Source organism: Mus musculus, chromosome 4 (genome assembly GCF_000001635.26).
Source record: "Mus musculus strain C57BL/6J chromosome 4, GRCm38.p6 C57BL/6J".
Taxonomy (NCBI): domain Eukaryota; kingdom Metazoa; phylum Chordata; class Mammalia; order Rodentia; family Muridae; genus Mus; species Mus musculus.
Genome location: NC_000070.6, coordinates 45425439 through 45443775, shown reverse-complemented (window position 1 = coordinate 45443775; position 18337 = coordinate 45425439). Strand labels below are relative to the sequence as shown.

Below are 18337 nucleotides of genomic sequence, written 5' to 3'. Positions count from 1 at the left end.
TGTTCGTTTGTTCCTCCTCCCTTTATCTCTCTCTTGAGTTCTTCATGGATCGTACTGCCTCTAGAATCTCTGGGGACTATGGTGAGGCCACTACAAAAGACCTGGTTAGATGTTCAATAGAAAAAGGAACAGAAGCCATGTGTACCAGGGCAGGGTCTTGTCAAGTACCAGCCTACAGGTTTGTTACATGGAGCAATGCCTCCAAGCAGTCTCCTGGGTGCTGGGACCCTTGGGAACTTCAGCACAGCTGTGCCTGTGGAAAACTGTCTACTGAGAACCTGTAATGTGCTAGGACTGAAGGAGTCTGCAGCCAGTTGCTGAGCTGACCCCAGTGAGTCTAGGGTCAGCCATGTTTCCACCCCTTGTCTCCTCATTACCTAATATGCATTGAAACCAAGTCACAGGTAGATGCCAGAAGCCAGAAGCTTGGCGCCTTTATCCCTGCCTTGCATATTCGTTGGGTTGGGGCCCCTAGGGAGGTAGTACCTTGGTTCTGCTTTTATGGTGATAGCCTTACCATTCAAGTGGCCTAGGTGCTGTGGTAGCCAGTAGGAGCCCACCTCCCTCCCTGGCTTGTGGCTTTCACAACTCTGAGCCTCCCAGTCTTTATCTGTGCGCTGGGATGATGATAATCTGTTCCTAAGCAACAAGCATCCAGTCCAGTCAGATCCTTGCCCACATGACCTAATGTAGTTCCCACCCTGTCCCTGTTTCCTGCCCCAACCTTGACGATCGCTTGTAGTCCGGTTAAGAAACCTATTGTTCTAGCCAGGCATGAGGCACAGTCCTTTTAATCTGTACACCTGGGAGGTAGAAGTAAGTGTGTCTCTTGAGTTTGAGGCCGACCTGGTCTCTGCAGCAGGCTGTAGGCCAGCTGAGGCCATATCATGAGACTTTGTAGTCCAAGACTGTAGAAGCTGTCCTGCCCTTCCATACACTGCTTACTGTACAACCTAACTTAGCCAGTCTCTTCCCTTTTCTGGGTCCATCAGCAAGTGTCCCTGGCTGGCTGGCTACTTCCCCAGCCAATGGCATCCAGCATGTTGGACAAGAGCACTGTGCCCAGCCAGAGATCTGGTTTGTTGTATCTTTCCTATCTGATCCATCACACAGGACTACTGTGTACGGACCATTCTCCTAGCACAAGGAATTGGAGCTGAAGGGTTGGATTTGTGCTTGTTCAGAGCCAGTAGAATACCACCCATGATGATCTGTGCTCAGCTAGGCATCCTTTCCTTGAAGAAAGGAGAACTGGGGAGAGGTGCCTTCCAGAACAGCCATGGTACTCTGAGTACTGCTGCCTGGGAAAGCACCACCTTTGCCAGCCTGTGTGCAGTGTGTGGTTTCTCACATCCTCAGGCCTGCTGCCAGTGGCCAGGCGGGGGAATGGCAGCCCCACACACACAGGGTGCAAACTGACATCAGAATTCCAGCTGTGCTGCATCTCAGTCTCTGGCCGTTTTCACTTTGGCCTCGGGTCCTTCTGTGAGACAAGTCTATAGGGTAGAATGTGCTTGGGGAGGCCTATCTATGCCCCAAGACAGGGCCCTCTACCTGCTCGGTCCTTCCCTTGGAAGAGTTTGTGGGATCCCTCTGTAGCTGGCACTGGGTTCTATAGAGAGCAAGCCAAGGCAGACATCCAGGTCTGGCTGAAGGAGCTCACACCCTGCTCGTTCTGACTGCCTTGCTGCTTGCAGGACAGCACAAAGGGCTTTGGATGCCCAGAAGTGACCTGTAGAGGGTAGTCACTGTCACCAAGGGCCAGTAGCTGCAAGGCAGAAGCAGCACATGACTCTCCAGACACACCAGAGGAGGGCATCAGATCCCTTTACAGATGGTTGTGAGTCACCATGTGGTTGCTGGGAATTGAACTCAAGAATCTTTAGAAGAGCAGACAGTGCTCTTAATCACTGAGCCATCTCTCCAGCCCAGTACATGACTCTTAAGAGAACCTAGTGTTCCCTGAGCAACAAGGACATCAGTAGATGGTAAAGCCAGGCAAAGATGTGGGGTGTTGTGACAAGGCCTCTGACTTGGAGTTCTGTCCTCTCATCTGTCAGCAGAGCTATGGTGCGGGGACACACACACAAACACACCCTCTCCCTTATATTTGATTAGAGGGCTTAGGGTGTCAGCTGTGGAAGTGATGTTACAGATTTACCTAAGTGAGGAAGCAGCCCCAGCGGAGACTCACAGTAGATGTAACCCTGGGAGGCAGTGACTTGCTTGGTCTGGCCATACTACCCCCTGCAGCTCCCTGTGCCTTTGGTGACCCAAGACAGTGTCTATACTGCATCCTCTGTCACATTCACATGTGTCATCACTCCCCTACCATGGTTGACACCTACCCTTGATGCTAGTCAGAGAGCCTGCAAGTGGCTTTATTGTTCACAGTATCTTGCTGCAGTCGCCTCTCTTGCCACCGTCAGCATGGCACGTGGACTAGCCGGCCTCACGCCTACCTCTTACTGGTCCTGATGTGTGCAGGGTATATCTCCAGTCAGGCAAGCAAAGGTTGAGCCTTTGGCACCGGTGAGAAAATGCCAAAAGCTGACGCCCCCTGCTTTCCCTGGAAAGGCAGTCGGACCTGGGGAAAGGGCTGGGGGTAAGGAGCAGCCTCCAGCATAGGATTCTTCAGGCACTTCTGACTGTCAGGGCTCTGCAAAAGAATCTGGAGAAGATAGGGGAAAGGGGACTTAAAAGACAGCAACGTTTGGTTCTGGGGATGGGGTGAGTCCTACTGGGGACGGGAGTGAGGACCATTTCTGTGGGGCCTGGGATGGATTACACACGGTCACACTTCTGAAGCCTTAGCAGGAAGCTGACAAGGACTCAGCCCCACCTTTTCCCACTGCACTAGGACAAGCGACCCCTTAGAGCCCTCCCAAGATAAGCTTTTGGTTTTCAAGTCCCCAGAGATGGATTGCCTACTACCAGGGATTGGCCGGTTTCCATCACGCCCCCAACTCCGCCTGAGCAGTAGGTGCCTCCCTCATGCTTTGTCCTGTTTGGGACACTACTTCTTGAGCTCCATCCCTCACAGGACCTCACAGCCTGGCAAGGAAGAGAAGACACCTGGGTGTTAAAGCTTACAGGTTGAAAAATGCCCTGGGCTGCACCTGAGGTAAGGGACCAGAGGGGGATTTGAAGGACAGAGGCCTTAAAGGGTAGGCACTAAAGGAAGGACAGGTCAAAGCATGCTCCGAAGAACAAATCCACAGTGAGCTGGACCCAGACATGGCACATCCCAGGTCACCTGGCTAAAGGATGGGACTTTATCTCAGAGAATTGAGGAGTCCCGGCAGGGTGGCACAGTGATGATCTCTGAGCCTCATTCTGGAGTCATCAGTGAACTAGAGATATGAGTGTTGCCAGAGGAAAAGGCCACAGCTTTGTCCTCCCGTGTCCCACATGCCACCCTTGTCATCTGAGTCTGCGCTGGCAGGGGGCCTACTGCGAAAGGTTCGGAAGTAGCATGAGAACACACTGGGGTTAAAGGTCAAATCAGAGGCTCCTTGGGTGGAATTCTGGTTCCAAATCTTTCACCAGCCATCTGGTGCCAGGCAAGTGGTTGTCTCCCCTGGGCCTCCCTTAACAGGAGGCCTATGGGTAAGAAGTAGGCTGGGAGGGTGATGCCCACTGTAGCGCTGGCACACAGTAGGCATTCAGGACATAAGCTGAGCTCTGTTCCACCCTGTTCTTGCAGAGCCTTTCAAAGCTACCCTGAAAGCAGCACACACCCCCACCCCCCACCGGAGCTCATGTCGTCCACGTCGATGTCCTTAAGACTAGGGGTGAGAAGCACAGCGCTGGGTGGCAGACATGAAGGTCTAGGTTCAAGTCCCACACTGCAAACAAATGATATTAAGGTCTGAGGTTTGGTCATTACACTTGCTTCCAGCTTTGTGTCCCTACAGTGGACCACAACGGCTTTCTTTGGATCTGGGGACAGGAGGGCCCGCTGCATCCTGCAGTGTGGGGTGGGCAGTGTATGAAGAAAGGCCTCCAATTGCTTAGGGACTTCCACTTGCATTGCCTGGAGGTTATGTCAGCTGCTAGATGCCCAGTACCAACCAGTAAGTCCCCCCGGGGTTGTAGGGAGGTAGGCAGACCTTCTGGGCCAGGAAGAGCTTAGGAGATATATTTTAGTTAGGGGTATATTTTTTTCTTCTCTCCCCTCATTGATTTGTACGGTAAAGGAGAGAGTTTTCAAACAGTAGGCATGTCTGGGACCAACCAGGCAGGCGAGTGATTAATCTTAGTTTGTTGCTGCTGACAGCCAGGAGCAAGAAATAATAAATGTTTGCAGGGAAGGGAGGGGGTCGGTGAGAAGAAACGGAGCCCTGCATCCAGCAGTGAGGAGCACAGATTTCACTGCCTTCTGTGGAGTCGACAGCAGAGTTCCAGTTGCTGGGGCTCCAGTGGTGTAGGGAGGGCATACCTAGTTTGTACAAAGCCCAGGCTCTGTCCCCTGTCCCCTAAAACAAAACCAAATAAGTACTTGGGGAGGCTCCAGAAGTTCTACTGCTCTGACTGAGGCCCCCCTCTCCAGGTCAGAGCAGGGCTCCTCAGAGCTGTTGAGCTCCCTTCTTGGTCCCCTAGAGTAACTTCACCCCGGCTCTCCGGCTCTCTGGCCCCCAACACATCTCGGAGAGTATGATGAGCCCGAATAAGGGCAAACCTTCTAAGGAAGGCAGTTTGTGTGCAGTGTCCAGCCCAAACACTACTTGTCTGGGGACCCCACACTACCCAGCTCTGATCAAAGGACCTTGGTCTTTGTCTCTGTATGCCTTGTGGTCTTGTGAGCTGCTAAGCTGGGTGTAAGCTGGAAGACAGTGTGTGCAGGAAACAGCAGCAATAGCCCTGTCTGGGGAGGGAGGGAAACTGTCCTAATGAGGATTAGAACAGTTGAGGGTGGAAAGGAGTGAGGGGCAGCAGGCAGAAGCCTCAGTGGGAGAGCAGGGAGGAAGTACCATCCTCCATACATGGTGCAGGCCAGGTGTTCTAGCTCTGGTCCTGCCTAGCTCAGGAATCTTGCCCCAGCTCCCCAGGTACCTACAGCAGACTGCCTGAGCTTCTGTTTTCTCTCATCTGTGACATGTCTCGTGGATATTTTAATGAAGAGACAGCGAATAGAAGTGTCTCACGCATGTATACCTTGAGCCAGAGTCCTGCTGTATTGCATGTTGTAGATCATAGGGAAAGCGGACTCTGCCCGTGTCTATGCTCTATCACAGTGGAGGCATAGGTGTGTGGAGGCTGGAGAGAAAGCTCAGTGGTTAAGAGTTCGATTCCGAGTATCCATGTTGCAGCTTATATAATCTTCTGTAACTGCAGTCCCAGTGGGTCTGACTCTTTCTTTTGACCTCTCTGGACACCAAACACGCACATGGCCTACAGGTGGGCATGCACACAAACCAGCCATACACATAAAAATAGGTAAACCGTAAAAAAGGTTTATGTGGCTGTAACCAGAGCAAACCCCGCACCCCCATAACTGAGAACTTGAGTCTCACAGAATTAGGGTCCAACTCAGGCCGCCCTCTTTTGGATTGTGCCAGCTTGGAGACATCATTTGACCCCTCTGGTCTGTGCTTCTCTGTGGCTGTAGTGATAACTGTCTCGGGAGGCTCTGACCTCCTCACTGCCCTGCTTCCTCTCCCGCTCTCCCGCCGCGCTCTTATGCTTTGGGAATCCTAGGTTCCTTCCTATCAGAATCGCATTCTGGTCCCTCACACGGCATGCCGGGCAGGAACACTGAAGATCCCATGAGCGGGTATCTTGGGATGTATACAACAGAAAGAGACCCTGTAGATGAAAACAAGGCCCAGAGACAGGAAGTCATCCCCACCCTCACCCAAACCTCAGTCAGCATTGAGACAGGTGAGCATGGGCCAAGGTAGACAACGTGGCTGGCTCTCAATACACGAAGGGTCCCTGTCCTTTCAGGACCGCTAAAGGAAAAGATAATGTTCTGCTCAGTGTGCTGTGTGTTCTCTCCCTCTGGAAGGTTAAAGGAAGCAGGTAATTAAGAAGTGCAGCTTTAGGCAAAGGGACCCTAGCGCTCTTCTATGGGGGGTTGGGGGAGAATGCTGAGTCTGAAGTGTGCAGCTGTCCTCCAGAATGGAAGGATGCGGGAAATGTGCCTGCCAAGCCAGCAGACATTTGCCTGCCACTGCCCTCCACCTGCAGCCAGCCACCTTCCAGACCCCAGAGCCTGTACATCAACAATTGGGTCGTGTGGTAGGTAGAAAAGGTGCAGGCTGGTTCAGAGCAGTGGTTTCACATCCTGCACTACCCTTGGGTAGATGGACGTAGCAGTCCTGGCTTTCCCTTTGGGAGGGGATTCAGACAGACCTCAGGTTGCATTCCCCAGCAAAGCAGGTGGGACGTGTCCAGCTGAATAGCTCTGGATTACTGAAACCCCACCATGAGGTGGGACAAGGGGAACACTAGAAAGGGGGTGGGCACCTAAAGTGTAGCTCTCCCTCTGTGACAGTGCCACCAGAAAGCTTTCATTCTTGCAGCTAGCAGAGGTCATGTGACGCCACAGCTGCGAGTGAAGCTCAGATTTTAATGCATCCTGACATTCTTTCTGCCCTGTGGGGTCCATCTGAGCAGAAGACCCCCCTTCCTTACCAGGACTGCTCCAGATGTTCCTGGCAGGACCCAGGTCAGGCATCCTCTGGCAGCTTTTCCAGGCAGTTGTAACATGTCAAAGCCTGAAAACATAAAGGGTCTGGGACCTAAGGTGGGGCCTGAAAACAGGGCTCCTCTGTCCGGCTCTTAACCCATGGCTGGCTTAGGATGGGGTGGGGGTAGGGTTCTGCTTCCTCCTCTGAGTCCAGTCTCAGCACCATCAGGGAAATGCAACCCTCCTTCCCCCTTTACAGTGGGGGAAGCCAAGCTTAGCTAGGAACCTGCTCTGCTAGGCTGTGTAACCAGGGGCAGGCGAAGCATTCTGCCTGACCCCAATCTCTGTTCTACACACACACACACACACACACACACACACACACACACACACACAGTTATTCACTTCAACTAAATGTGGAGGTGTGTCTTGGAAACTGGCGGTGTCTGGTAGCAGACAGAGGCTCAAGGAAGCTCACAGGGGTGGAGTGCCTGCATAGCTCTTCTGCCGGTGGATATATGCTAGGTCAGGAGGGAGGCAGCTGTACCAACTCAGGGAAGGACAAGGACAGGTGGTGGATGGGTGACAAACAGGGGAAGGAAGGGTAAAGTTGAGGGCTGTGGCCAAGTTTCTGAGCAGCTAGGGGATCAGGTACAGTTGGCTTTGAAAATGCTCCCCACACACATACAGACACACGGCTCCCCACTTCCCTCCAGTTATGCAGACCCCGAGGCGGTGTGTGCTATGCCGATTCTGCCTCGAACTGCCCGTCCGTCCGTCCGTCCGTCCGTCCATCCGTCCGTCCGCAAGATTTGTGCTAGGAGGTGATGGTTGTCTCCTCCCAGCCTGCTCCATCCTCCCTTTGTTCCTCCCAAGTCCTCTCCAGCATCTGACCCACCCTGATTACATTTCCAGCAGGCTTTTAATTATCTCCTATCAGCCTGCTTCATCTGCCTGTGTGGCTCAGCCACCAGGGGAGGCATTCCAACTGCCCATTCGTCACCAGGAAGATTCCATGTCCTGGACACTTCCCTTTGGAGGCTGGCTGATCTCTCCAAACCAGAACATTTCTTTCTAATCACCCTCATACCAGTTTGTTAACATAATGTATTTAATGAAATTTTGCCAGAGCCATCCAGGAAATGGTTGTTCAGGGCCTTCAGGGACATCCCCTGGGATGTTATAGGGCGAGAAGCCATGAGGACAGCTGCAGAATGTTGCCTGCATGAGAAAGAGGAGCCTTGGAGCCAGAAGATCAGGCATCCCACCTTTGCATAAGGGCATGGGAACTTTATGGAATTGTGCTCATCTGTGACGTGGAGATGCTGCAGAGATGCAGGGGGTCACGCAGCCTGGGTGCTGGCTTCAGCCAGGGGTGTATAGGGGAGTTAGACCGTGTAAACAGTTCAGAGCTCCCACAACAAATCCCATCAGCCATAATTGAAGCTTCTAGTGGAGCCCAGAGCCACCGTTGCATACAGTAAGACCCCAGGTTATAGACAGGGTTTAACTGTTCCCTAGGCCCCTGTCAGCTGGAGCAGAGTCAGGAGGTGACAGAGACTCTGCCAGCAGCCTGTCATCGTCTTGTCCCACCTCCATAGTCTGCAAGGTTATGACCCTTCTGAGCCTCACCAGCACTGTGTTTCCTTCTCTTGTTTTCCTCATAAACGCTCTTGGTATTTGAGGCAGAATTATAAAAATCATGCAGCAGGTTTTATAGCCCTTTGCTGCCATAGCTCAAAGCTGTAAAAGCTCCATTTGGCTTTGGCTGTGAGGGAGGTGGGGGTCCCAGGCATGCATGCACATCCTGGCACTTCCCCTCAAACCTGCTCATGTCCAGGTAGCCCCTCCCCCTAGCAGCCAGACCTCCCGCCACACCTGCAACCCTGAGAAGGCCCTTGCCACTTTTAATCAGGCTTGGGCTTTCCCCCGTTTATCTCTAAGATTACTTCACCCAGGAGGACTGTAGGACTGAGTTGGGTTTGGCAAAGCTGACTTATTAACAATGCTTTAAATAAAGTATCTTTTTCCCCCACCCCTTTTGAAAGTTTTCCTTTTGAAAATCCACATGTGGCTGATGGCCTCCAAGTGTGGGGTTCATGCCACGTTCTTAGCCCAGATGCAAACAAGCAGACAGAAGAGAAGGATTCTGGTGGGGTGTTAGGGGACTTCCTCCAGGTGATGGCATGTGGACAGGGCCTTATGGGATATACAGAGTTTGTGTTAGCCTTCCTGTCACTGTGACCACAGTGTCAGAAAGAAACAACTGTAGGGACAGATGGCTATTTTGTCTCTGTGGTTTCAGTCCCCGGCAGAGAGCAGAGCCGCTCATGTGTGATGGCGGGGAAGTGTGGAGTGGGGGTGACCCAGGTGCTCACATCATTGAGGGTTAGGAAACAGAGCCAGGTAGAACCAAGGTGGGTGCAGTCTTCAAAGACTGACTCCCAGTGACCCCCCCTCTCCAGCTCAGCCCCCTCCCCCAAACACACAAGGTTTTCATAGCATCCCAACACAGCTGGGGAACAAGTGTTCAAAACACGCGCCTGTGGGAGAGACAAATTTCAGACTGAAACCATAACAGATTTGAAAGGAAAAAAACAGGAAAGTTGGCGTTCCTGCCCAGTGGGAGCAGTTCCCTGGGTCACCCCCACTTTGGCTTTCAAGATCAGCGGCTCAGGAGGGTCGGGGTTATTCATCTGTAGCCGTGCCGGCCGCCGGCACTCATAACCCTGCATCCTTTGCACAATCACCACATCTCGGCTGGCCAAAAAGCAAGCAGTGTACCAGACATAACCTTCCATGAGGGGACGCGCCCACCGTGTACCTTGGAGTCTTGTGCAGTACCTGGTCACTGGTGTTGGGAACCAACTTGAAAAGGCTGTGTCCTCCGAGGGAGGTGGAATGGTGCCAGCGACCGTGATTACAAGCTGGATGGTGCATGAGTTCTGACTGGCACTCAGGCCTAGACTGTGATGTGGGCCTCTAGTGTGTTCTGTCCCCACAGAGCAGCATGCCCCTTCTGAGTTCCCATTTTTCAGCCTGTGGAGGTAATCTTTTCTGTCCTGAATGGTTCCAAATCCAAAACACCCTCCAGGGTTGACTCTTTGTGGGAATGGCAGTTCTAACAGGCAGCCAGTCAGTTCTGATAGTGAGCAACTGAAACTAATTACTTGCAGCCATGGGTGGGGGGGGGGAACACCATAATTAATGTGGCCAAACCCTGGCCAAATAATAAAATGGAGGCTTTGTTGTGTATCAAGGCAGAAATCAATTCCATTAGGGAGCAGAGAGCTAGAGATTTAATTTTGAGGAAATTCTCTACCTTGTGGAAAGAGGCTGTCAGACGGCTGCCAGAATGAATGTCCAACAGGAGCGATTTTGCACTCCAAAGCCAAGATAACTGAGAAGTGACCGTATCCTTCTGGAATAGTTTGTCAATCTTTTGAGTGTGAGCTAAGCTGTGGCTTTTGCTTGTTAGCAGTCTTGAACATGTGTCCTTTGGTTTGGGTTGAGAAGCGAGAACTTTCTGCACCTAATGGTCGTGGGGGGTAGAATCCTGTCATGTGAGATTGAGAGGCGGGAGAGGAGAGAGGTGCCCTCAGGAGGTCAGCAGTCACCCACCATTAATGATGGAGTTTATGTGCAGATGTCAGGAGCAGTGGCCTAGCTAGGCAAACCCACCAGGGACACCAGGCAGGCTAACTGGGTCTTAAACATGGAGTGACAACTGTGAGAGGGGAGGCCATTGTTCCCTGTAAGGACAGCTGGAGAGGAGTCGCCGCCTGTGCTTCCTTCCCGGGGCAGGTAGAATGGCCAAAGGCCTGCTAGAACCAGACCCTGGAGCTGCCACCAGCTAGGTGTAGTAGGAATATTGAGTGGGGATAGACTGCAGTGTAGAGCAATGGAAGGCAGGGCATTCGGCTGGAGACTGCGATTCCCAACGCTGCAGGCAAGCATCAGGAGCGTGCATGCAGCGCTCACACTGAAAGCGTGTGTGTCTCAAAGGCATTTTCCTCCTCAGAGGGAACTAGGAAGGTGGGTATGGAGCCTGAGTGGCTCAGAGTTCCCTGAGAAACATACTGAAGGCAATTTCTGGCTCTAAGGAGGTCCAGGGAGCTGCAAGCCTAGGAAGTGTCTTCAGGGGCTCACCCTAAGAAACAGCCCTGGGGCTCTGGGCACCTGTGAGCCATTTCTCCCTGTATGTTTGATCATACGTGGGGCTTCTAAATTTGCATGTGTAGGACCTCTGTAGCCATCTGGTCCCCTGTCCCATTGTATAGATTGGGAAACTGAGGCTTGGGAGGACAAAAGCCAGCCAGAGCTCAAAGGGACTGCCACCTGGTTCCTGAAGACAGCTGGGATTCCCCCCCCCCCCCCACTGGGAATCACTGTTGTTCATGTGTCTGATCTTTTGACAGTCCACCATGTGCCTTTGGACTTCCAGGGAGGAGAAAACCATCTCCTGGTGGTGGCGAGGGCTGTTGAGTCCAACCTAACCCAACCTCCAGACAGTGTGGGAAAGTGGCTGCTTCCTCTCCTTGCCATCCTGCTACTTACTTGGGTCTCATAGGACTAGAAGTCATAGGTCTTTACCACTGATGGCCCTCAGTTTAAGGCCAGCCCAGGGGGCCTCGAACTCCTGACCCTTCTGCCTCTGGCTCCCAGATGTTGAGATTCCAGGATTTCCCAGGACTCTCTGCTTTCCCTGCTCCTGCTCTCATGGGTCCCTCACACCATGGTGGGAGTTTTTGGTTTTGCAGTATAAGGTGTGCCCACTGAACCTCGGGCCTCAAGCATGCTAGGCTCCACCCCTGAAAAATACCCTTCTGTTTACTTTTTATTTTCAAACAGGCTCTTGTCTCAGCCTACCAGATGGCTCTAGTTAACAGGTTTGCGCCGCCAGACAGGTACAAACAGTGTGCTTTCCCAGTGTTGTGGAACAGGACTTGATGTGGACAAGTGTTTCTCAGGCCAGTCTGAGAAACACACTGCTCTGCCCGGTGATACTCAGCAACAGAGCTGGGGCCAGCACTCAGCCTAACTAGGGAGCCTGTAGCCAGAGGGCAATTTGGCCATCATGGGTTTGAGGTTGCCAAGTTGTCTATGAACAACAGACCCGACAGGCTTGGGGGTACATCCTGGTTCTGGGCCTATAGAGACTGGAGCCAGCAGACAGACCAGACGGACAGCAGTTGGGTGGCAGTTTCTGCCCAGCAGGGGAAGTGAGACCCATATTGGGGGCCCAGCCCTTGTTTGCAGGAGAAGAGAGCCTGCCCTTTATTGCCAGATCAGACCTCAGGAGCTCAGGACAGCCTTTACAACAGGTAAAGAGAACCCCCTCGCTCAGGTAAGAGTGAACATAAAAGGTGTTATGCCCTCAGAGGGGCAGCATGGGCCTCAGACCCAGGCTAGCTGGCCTAGGGTCTGGACTGTGTCTATCCTATGTCTCCCACCTATGTAGGTCCCAGGCCCAGGAATGTTCCCTCTCCTGTGACATAGAGTTCCTTAAATTTGGTTATGGAAATAGAGATAGGTGCCAGGATTGGTTCTTGACAGTGGCCTAGAAGCCTTGGGAAGCAAGCTGTTTGGCAGGTCCTCTGTCGTGTCTTGAGCCTTTACCAAGGAGCCAGATGGCCTTGCCTTAGCCAGACAGTCACATTTGTTTAGCCTGAAAATATCTGGGAAGGCAGTTAGGTGTGATCCCTGAACTGGTGACTAAGGAGTGTGGCTTTGCCCTGACACTATCAACATTCTGGACTGAGGGGTTGTTTTGTCTGTTGCCGTCCACTTAGAATCGTCCTTGGCTCCTCAGTAGATGCTAAGCCCTGGACTCTCCAGACATTGCCAGATCCTTCTCAGGGAAGGTAGGGTGACGGGCCCAGTCGAGAACCTCGATCTCCTAAGGACATCGTAGGCTGGGAGAGACCTGTCCTTTTGTACTGGATGGATTCTGTCTGTTCTGTTTGGCCCAGGCTTAGGTTGCATCTGTTTCCCCAAGCCCAGAGAGGCACAGAGATGGTACTCGACCGAGGTGTCCCCATTCTTCTCTGCCCATCCCATGCAGTGGCGTCTCTCTCTAGCCTGAGAACATCTGTGTGAAGTAGAAACTTCAGGGTTCTTTGAAAAATAGGTTAGATGGTGTTTTGCTGGGACAAGCACGTGAAGGGACATTTCATTAAAGTAGACAAAGGTGTGAAAGGCTAAGGCAGACTTGAAGGTTTCGCTGAAGCAGACACAGGAGAGAGGACGTTCTGCTAAAGAAAGCACGTGAAAGGGCACAAGATAAAAGATTCTTTGCTAACGAAACACATGTATTGGGCCACCTCACATTGCATAGTTGAGCTGCATTTGCCGGAACAACATAGAAACGCACCCAAAAACGTCTGGTAGTGTGCTGCAGTTTGTGCTGCAGTTTGTTGGAGCTTCCAAGGGCTCGGGCTGATAGGATGCACATGCTGAGGCAAGGCACATGGAGGACACGTGATGTGTGGAGGGTAGAAGTAGGACTTCGTGGAGTGACAAAGACAGAGCTTGGCTTGCCGGTACAGCTAGCTGTGCAACATTTTTGGATCTTGAGTCTTCGCTGATCTTTGCTTCCCTGAGAGAGGCACAGCTGAGAACTTCTCCTGGTGTTCCTGTTGGTCCCTCCTGCTGCTCGAGCTGAGGCTGAGGCCTGGCTGTCTCTGTTAGGTCGTGTCACCGCTGTGGCTAACCCAGCTCTACTGAACTGGACTGCTGGTGTATCTATGAAGTGTTTGCGAGAGGATGAGCTAACCTGTGTACTGCTGATTTCCAGATAACATAGACAGGAATTGCTCCAAAGAAAAACTACACAGTAATCCTACACAGGTCTACTCCCCCCACCCTTTCTTTCCCACTACCTCTGGTAGATAGTGGGCTACAAGGAGGGTAAAGTGTTTAAGAACCATCATTAAAAATAAGATTTGAAAAAAATTGAAGTTATGCCAGTGGAAGGATCTGCACCTTTTGCAGAGGGGACCTTGAAGGCCAGGGGCAGAGGGAGGCTGTCTTGTGGTATCAGCAGGATCAGAGACTGAACCAACGTCTGTGACTTGGGTCAGCACTTGGACAGTCATAGCCACTGCCGCCACCACCACTACCGGTTCTCCTGCGGGTTTCATATTCACCCTTGAATCAGGATGCATGGAAACATTGAGCGGAGGGGGAGACACCACGAAGACGTATTATTACTATGTGCATGTCTCAGCCGGTGAGAGGCTTGCTCCTGCCCGAGTCTTATCATTAATAGCTTCTAGGATAACACTTCATATAAGCTCTGTCCCTAAGAAAACCACCCTTCGTGGTCTCATCTTGGTCTGTGAGACCTAGCCTTTTACTCTGTGTCCTCTGGCCTATCTGTCTCCGTGAAGATGGCACTGTGTTGATGCATCGTGAGTCACAGAAGGCCTTCGCCCTGGGCTGTCACTCAGAGCCTAAGGAACACTAGGCGCTCCATAAGCCTGGTCCCTGCTGGTGTCTGCTGAAAGTGTAATTATTTGGCTACGAATCAAGCTGTTTGGCTCAGCAGGGCTTACATTTAGACATTGTTAACCACATGGGCAGGCTTTAGCTTATCCTTGGAGGTGCAGGTGTTCACCCTGTGGCTCCGTCAACCTGTTCTGTCCACCCACCTCTTTGGACTCTTAGGACATCTCTGCTAGAAGGGGCCCTTAGGGTCCCTGGCTACGTATTTGGAGAGCACAGTCTACAGTGAAGAATGCTGTTCAGTTCATGGCACTTGGGAAGCTCAGGGTCCTTGCCCTGTGACCCAGCAAATTGCTTCTCCCTCACTTCGACACTCGCTTTTCCCATCCGTGCAGCGAGCATCTGTGTGTACTGCCAGTCCCCTGTGTGTGTCATGAATCAAGAGAACAGTCACGATCTTCCCAGGCATCTCAAGTGATCAGGCTGTCCCTCCTCCTCTTCCCAAACCCTGAGGCCTCATCTACTGAGTGCTGTCGGATTATCTTGTCACAGAGGCCACGTTAGTCTAAGGTGTCACAGGAGAGATGACACCCTCCTTCAGTGTCACTTGGGCAGGTAGCTTGAACTGACTAGGGAGGTTGCTATGAGGGTATATAGAGCCCTACTGGTGATACTGCTGGAGCACCTGGTCCCCAGGTGTGAGGAAGGTTCCCCTAAAAGGATGCAGTCCTAGTGGGATGCTCCTAAAAGTCAGAGTAGGTGGGAATATTTGGGTTTGCCCCCATAGGATCCAAGCACTTTGAGAGGCAGGGAGGATCATGAGTTCAAAGCCAGCCTGGGCCACATAGCAAGCCCTTGCTGGAGAGCTGAGAGGGGGGCAGAGATCTGAGTCATAGACTGCTTTCAGAGGCAGGATGGCTCCCCATCCAGTTAGCACAAATGTCCCTGTCTGTCCTGCATGCTGACCATAGAGCCTGTCCTCTCAGCCTTGAAACTGTTCTTGCTCTGTTGTGCGCCCTCCACCTCCCTTGGTTGTTGAGTTCATTTAAAATGCATAGCCTTATTCTTTTTGTTCCTTCACTAATCTGCCCCTGAATCTGGGTTCCGTGGTCAAAATCACGTTTTAAAATGGCCTAACAAGAAGAAATGCAGCCCCCGGGACCCCAGCATAAGAGCACCCTGACTGAGGCTTAGCCTTTTAGGAAGACCAGGGCATACACTGCTCTTATATTTGTGGTTCATGCATGTGAGCCCATGCAAAGAGCAGTGGCTAGCCCAGGGATCCCACACATGAATTCTGAACTCCAAGGAAGGAGGAGAAAAGCTCCTGGTTGGAAAGACATGGGTCTTTATACCCAGCCTGCAGGATTGTTCCTCTCAGAGGTCCCTCCTCCCCACAAGAGCTGGTCTGGGCTCACTCTCCAGCCTCCCTACCCTTGAGAGCTTACAGCCGGGGAGGAGTCAGAGGACCTCAATTCCCTGCTCTAGGCAGCCAGTGGGAAAGGATGGCAAACCCGGAGTACCCTGGACACAGGCTAGGCAGGTGCTAGGAGCCCAGAGCACGGAGGCATCGCGGTGAGCAGATAGGGTCACCAGCCTTGGGCTCACAGAGCAGGGGAGTTCCCTCTCTTGGCTCAAGGCAATTTCTAAGACCTGCCTAAATCCATTCAGTTGGGTGACTGGTCAGAGAAGATGAGGTCGCAGTGGTAGCTGCAGGCCTGCATGAAGGCTGAGGAGGGACTCAGGCTGCTGAGTCCAAGAGACATAGGTGTGCAGACTCCTAACACCAACACTTGAGAGGTGGGAGGAGGTTCAGGAGCCCAAGGTCATCCTTAGCTACACGGCAGATATGAGGGCCAGCCTAGGCTATGTCCCTGGAGGGAGAGAGAAAGGTCCAAATCCTGGCCCCATCTTTCCCCATGAAATAAGGTGCATGGTTTTCTGAGCCTCAGTTTCCCTATCTGCAAACGATACTAGATACTAGTCATGTCCGCTTAGCTCTGCCTGGTGGGATTTAAATGCTAGTGTTCTGAATTTGAATTGCCGCTGGGGACCATGGGTGATCTGGAGCCGAAGGATGTGAAACATTTGACTCAAGAAAGCATCTCCCTTTCCAGTCAAGGCAAAGCAGAAACTCCCCATGTGCGGGCTCCTGTGACGTTCTCTCTATGCTAGTCCCGTAGGGCTATTTCCTCTTCCCACATAAATATTATATGCTAGTGTTTTTAAGTCATTTCATCATGAAAAGAAACGATTTAACATAACTATTACCCGGGATTCTTCATGAAATATGCATCAAGCAATTAGGTCTAAAAGCGAGAGGTGAAGCCTCGCACCCCAGCTCAGCGGCGGGCGGGCAGCTGTGGGCTGAGTGATGTTTTATTAAAGCTCATGATTAGGAGGTGAGGTGGGGCCTGTTATTAGGCCAGCACACACCAGGCATGCTTGCTGATGGGGGCCCGTGACAAGGAGGTGCTTTTTGTGATGGTAATGAGCGATCTAAGTGCCCTGACAGCCCCAGCACCCTGCCTCCCCGGGCCTTACAAGACTCATTAGACAGGTCACCCACCAGAGACACCCCAATTGTGACTTTGCTCTCACAAGATGTCCTATCAAAGGAGATGGAGCCAACAAGGAACCAGTTGGCAGGAGCCTGTCAGAGCTCGCTAGGAAGGGTGCTGTCCCAGAGCCACCATGTCATCCTTGCTCCCTCACCATGCCTTGAGGAACCTAGGAGCAGGCTCTGCCTGGAGCCCACCCACCTGGCCCTGCACACAGGCACAGAGCTCTGGGAGCATCTGCAGCGCCCCTGCTGGCTGCCTCTCTGACCTATTTCCTCTAGTGTATCAAAGCAGGTGAAGGTATAGCAGCCACAGGCTATTTCTCACTGCAAAACCATCTTGTTATGAGCAGCCACGGCCACCCTGTGCATACCCTTGCCTGATGTGTCTATCTGTTGCCCATGGAGATTTGAATACCCTCCCTTGTATTCTAGTTTGATTTCCGTTGCTGCGATAATACCCTGCCTAGGCTGGGTATTTTTGCACACACCCTTGATCCCACCACTAGGAAGACAAAGGCAAGCAGATCTCTGTGAGTTCAAGGCCACCCTGACTGAACCTCTTGGGGTGGATTACCACCCTGTCTTCATGGCTGGGAGGTTTCAGTGGTTGGAACCGGCCATTCTCAGTGCCTGGGACAGTTTTGTGTTTGGCCTTCCAGCCTGCCTCTCTGCTCTCTGACCAGAATTGGTCAGGGGTGTGGAGGCTCTGCACAGAGGACATCTGCTTAGTCCCTCCTGCTGCCCCTGCTGCCCTGCCTGGCTTCATGTGGAGCACTGCTGCTCTGGAGAGTATCCTGGGAGAGCACTAGGCCTGTCACCTGGGGCTGTAAGAGCCATTCCTACCCTTGATGCCTACTGGGTAGCACAGAAATCTAGTGTGGAAATCTCATGTTAACCCTTAACCTTGTGAGTTCCTTGCCCAGACCCCCTTGAGATGTAATGGGAGCCATTATGTCAGCCTCCTAAGAGTTATAGTGGCCTCTCTGTCTTACAAATCCTCTGCTCCCTCCGACATGACTGTGGACCCCTCACAGAGCTAAGTTACTTGGTGTCCATCAACTTCGCTGCAAGGTCTGCACTGCAGTGAAGGGAGGAGGGTACATCATGGTCACACCTGGTATCCATAGCCATATGACTGCTCAACATCCCAGACAGGCCAGGCAAGCTTCCTGGACACCTTCTGGATGTCCCATCACTGCAGCTCCAGGCCCTTTTCCAGCTGACTGGTATCTGTGGGCCCTACATCATGCTGAGGTGAGTCCTCGGCCTCACTCGGGTTTGTTTTCTGTGTGGCATGCTGGCCCTTGCACATGCCAGAGTAAGCGCTTCTCCCCCATCACAGAGCTGATCTGGGATGCAGTGACCCTTGGCTGCAGAGCCGAGCTTGCCATGGGCTCTGTAATTCGAACAGCACAGCCTTAAAACTCTTGATTTAAATTTTAGTTCTTCACAAGAATTATTCTCTCTTGAAATGTAATTGCTGATATCTTTGAAGCCCAGGGTAACATCTCTGAGTACGCCATTGTGCGTAGACACATTGTTCTGCTCCTACATGTCCGTAAGCATTTTTTTCTATCCATTTGGAGAGCATAACAGGTTTTTTTTGGGGGGGGGGGTCATTACACCCAAAGGGCAGGTAAAATTTAAGACCCCCATTGGAACACAGAGACCAGAAAGGGAATTGGGGCTCAGGA

At 52.2% G+C, this 18337-nt stretch overlaps 1 protein-coding gene across 1 annotated transcript in view; it reads left to right on the top strand.

Annotated features, from left to right (window-relative positions):
- Shb (src homology 2 domain-containing transforming protein B) overlaps positions 1 to 18337 on the top strand; it is a 107553-nt gene that overhangs the window by 87053 nt on the left and 2163 nt on the right. The gene's annotated exons all lie outside the window — the stretch shown is intronic.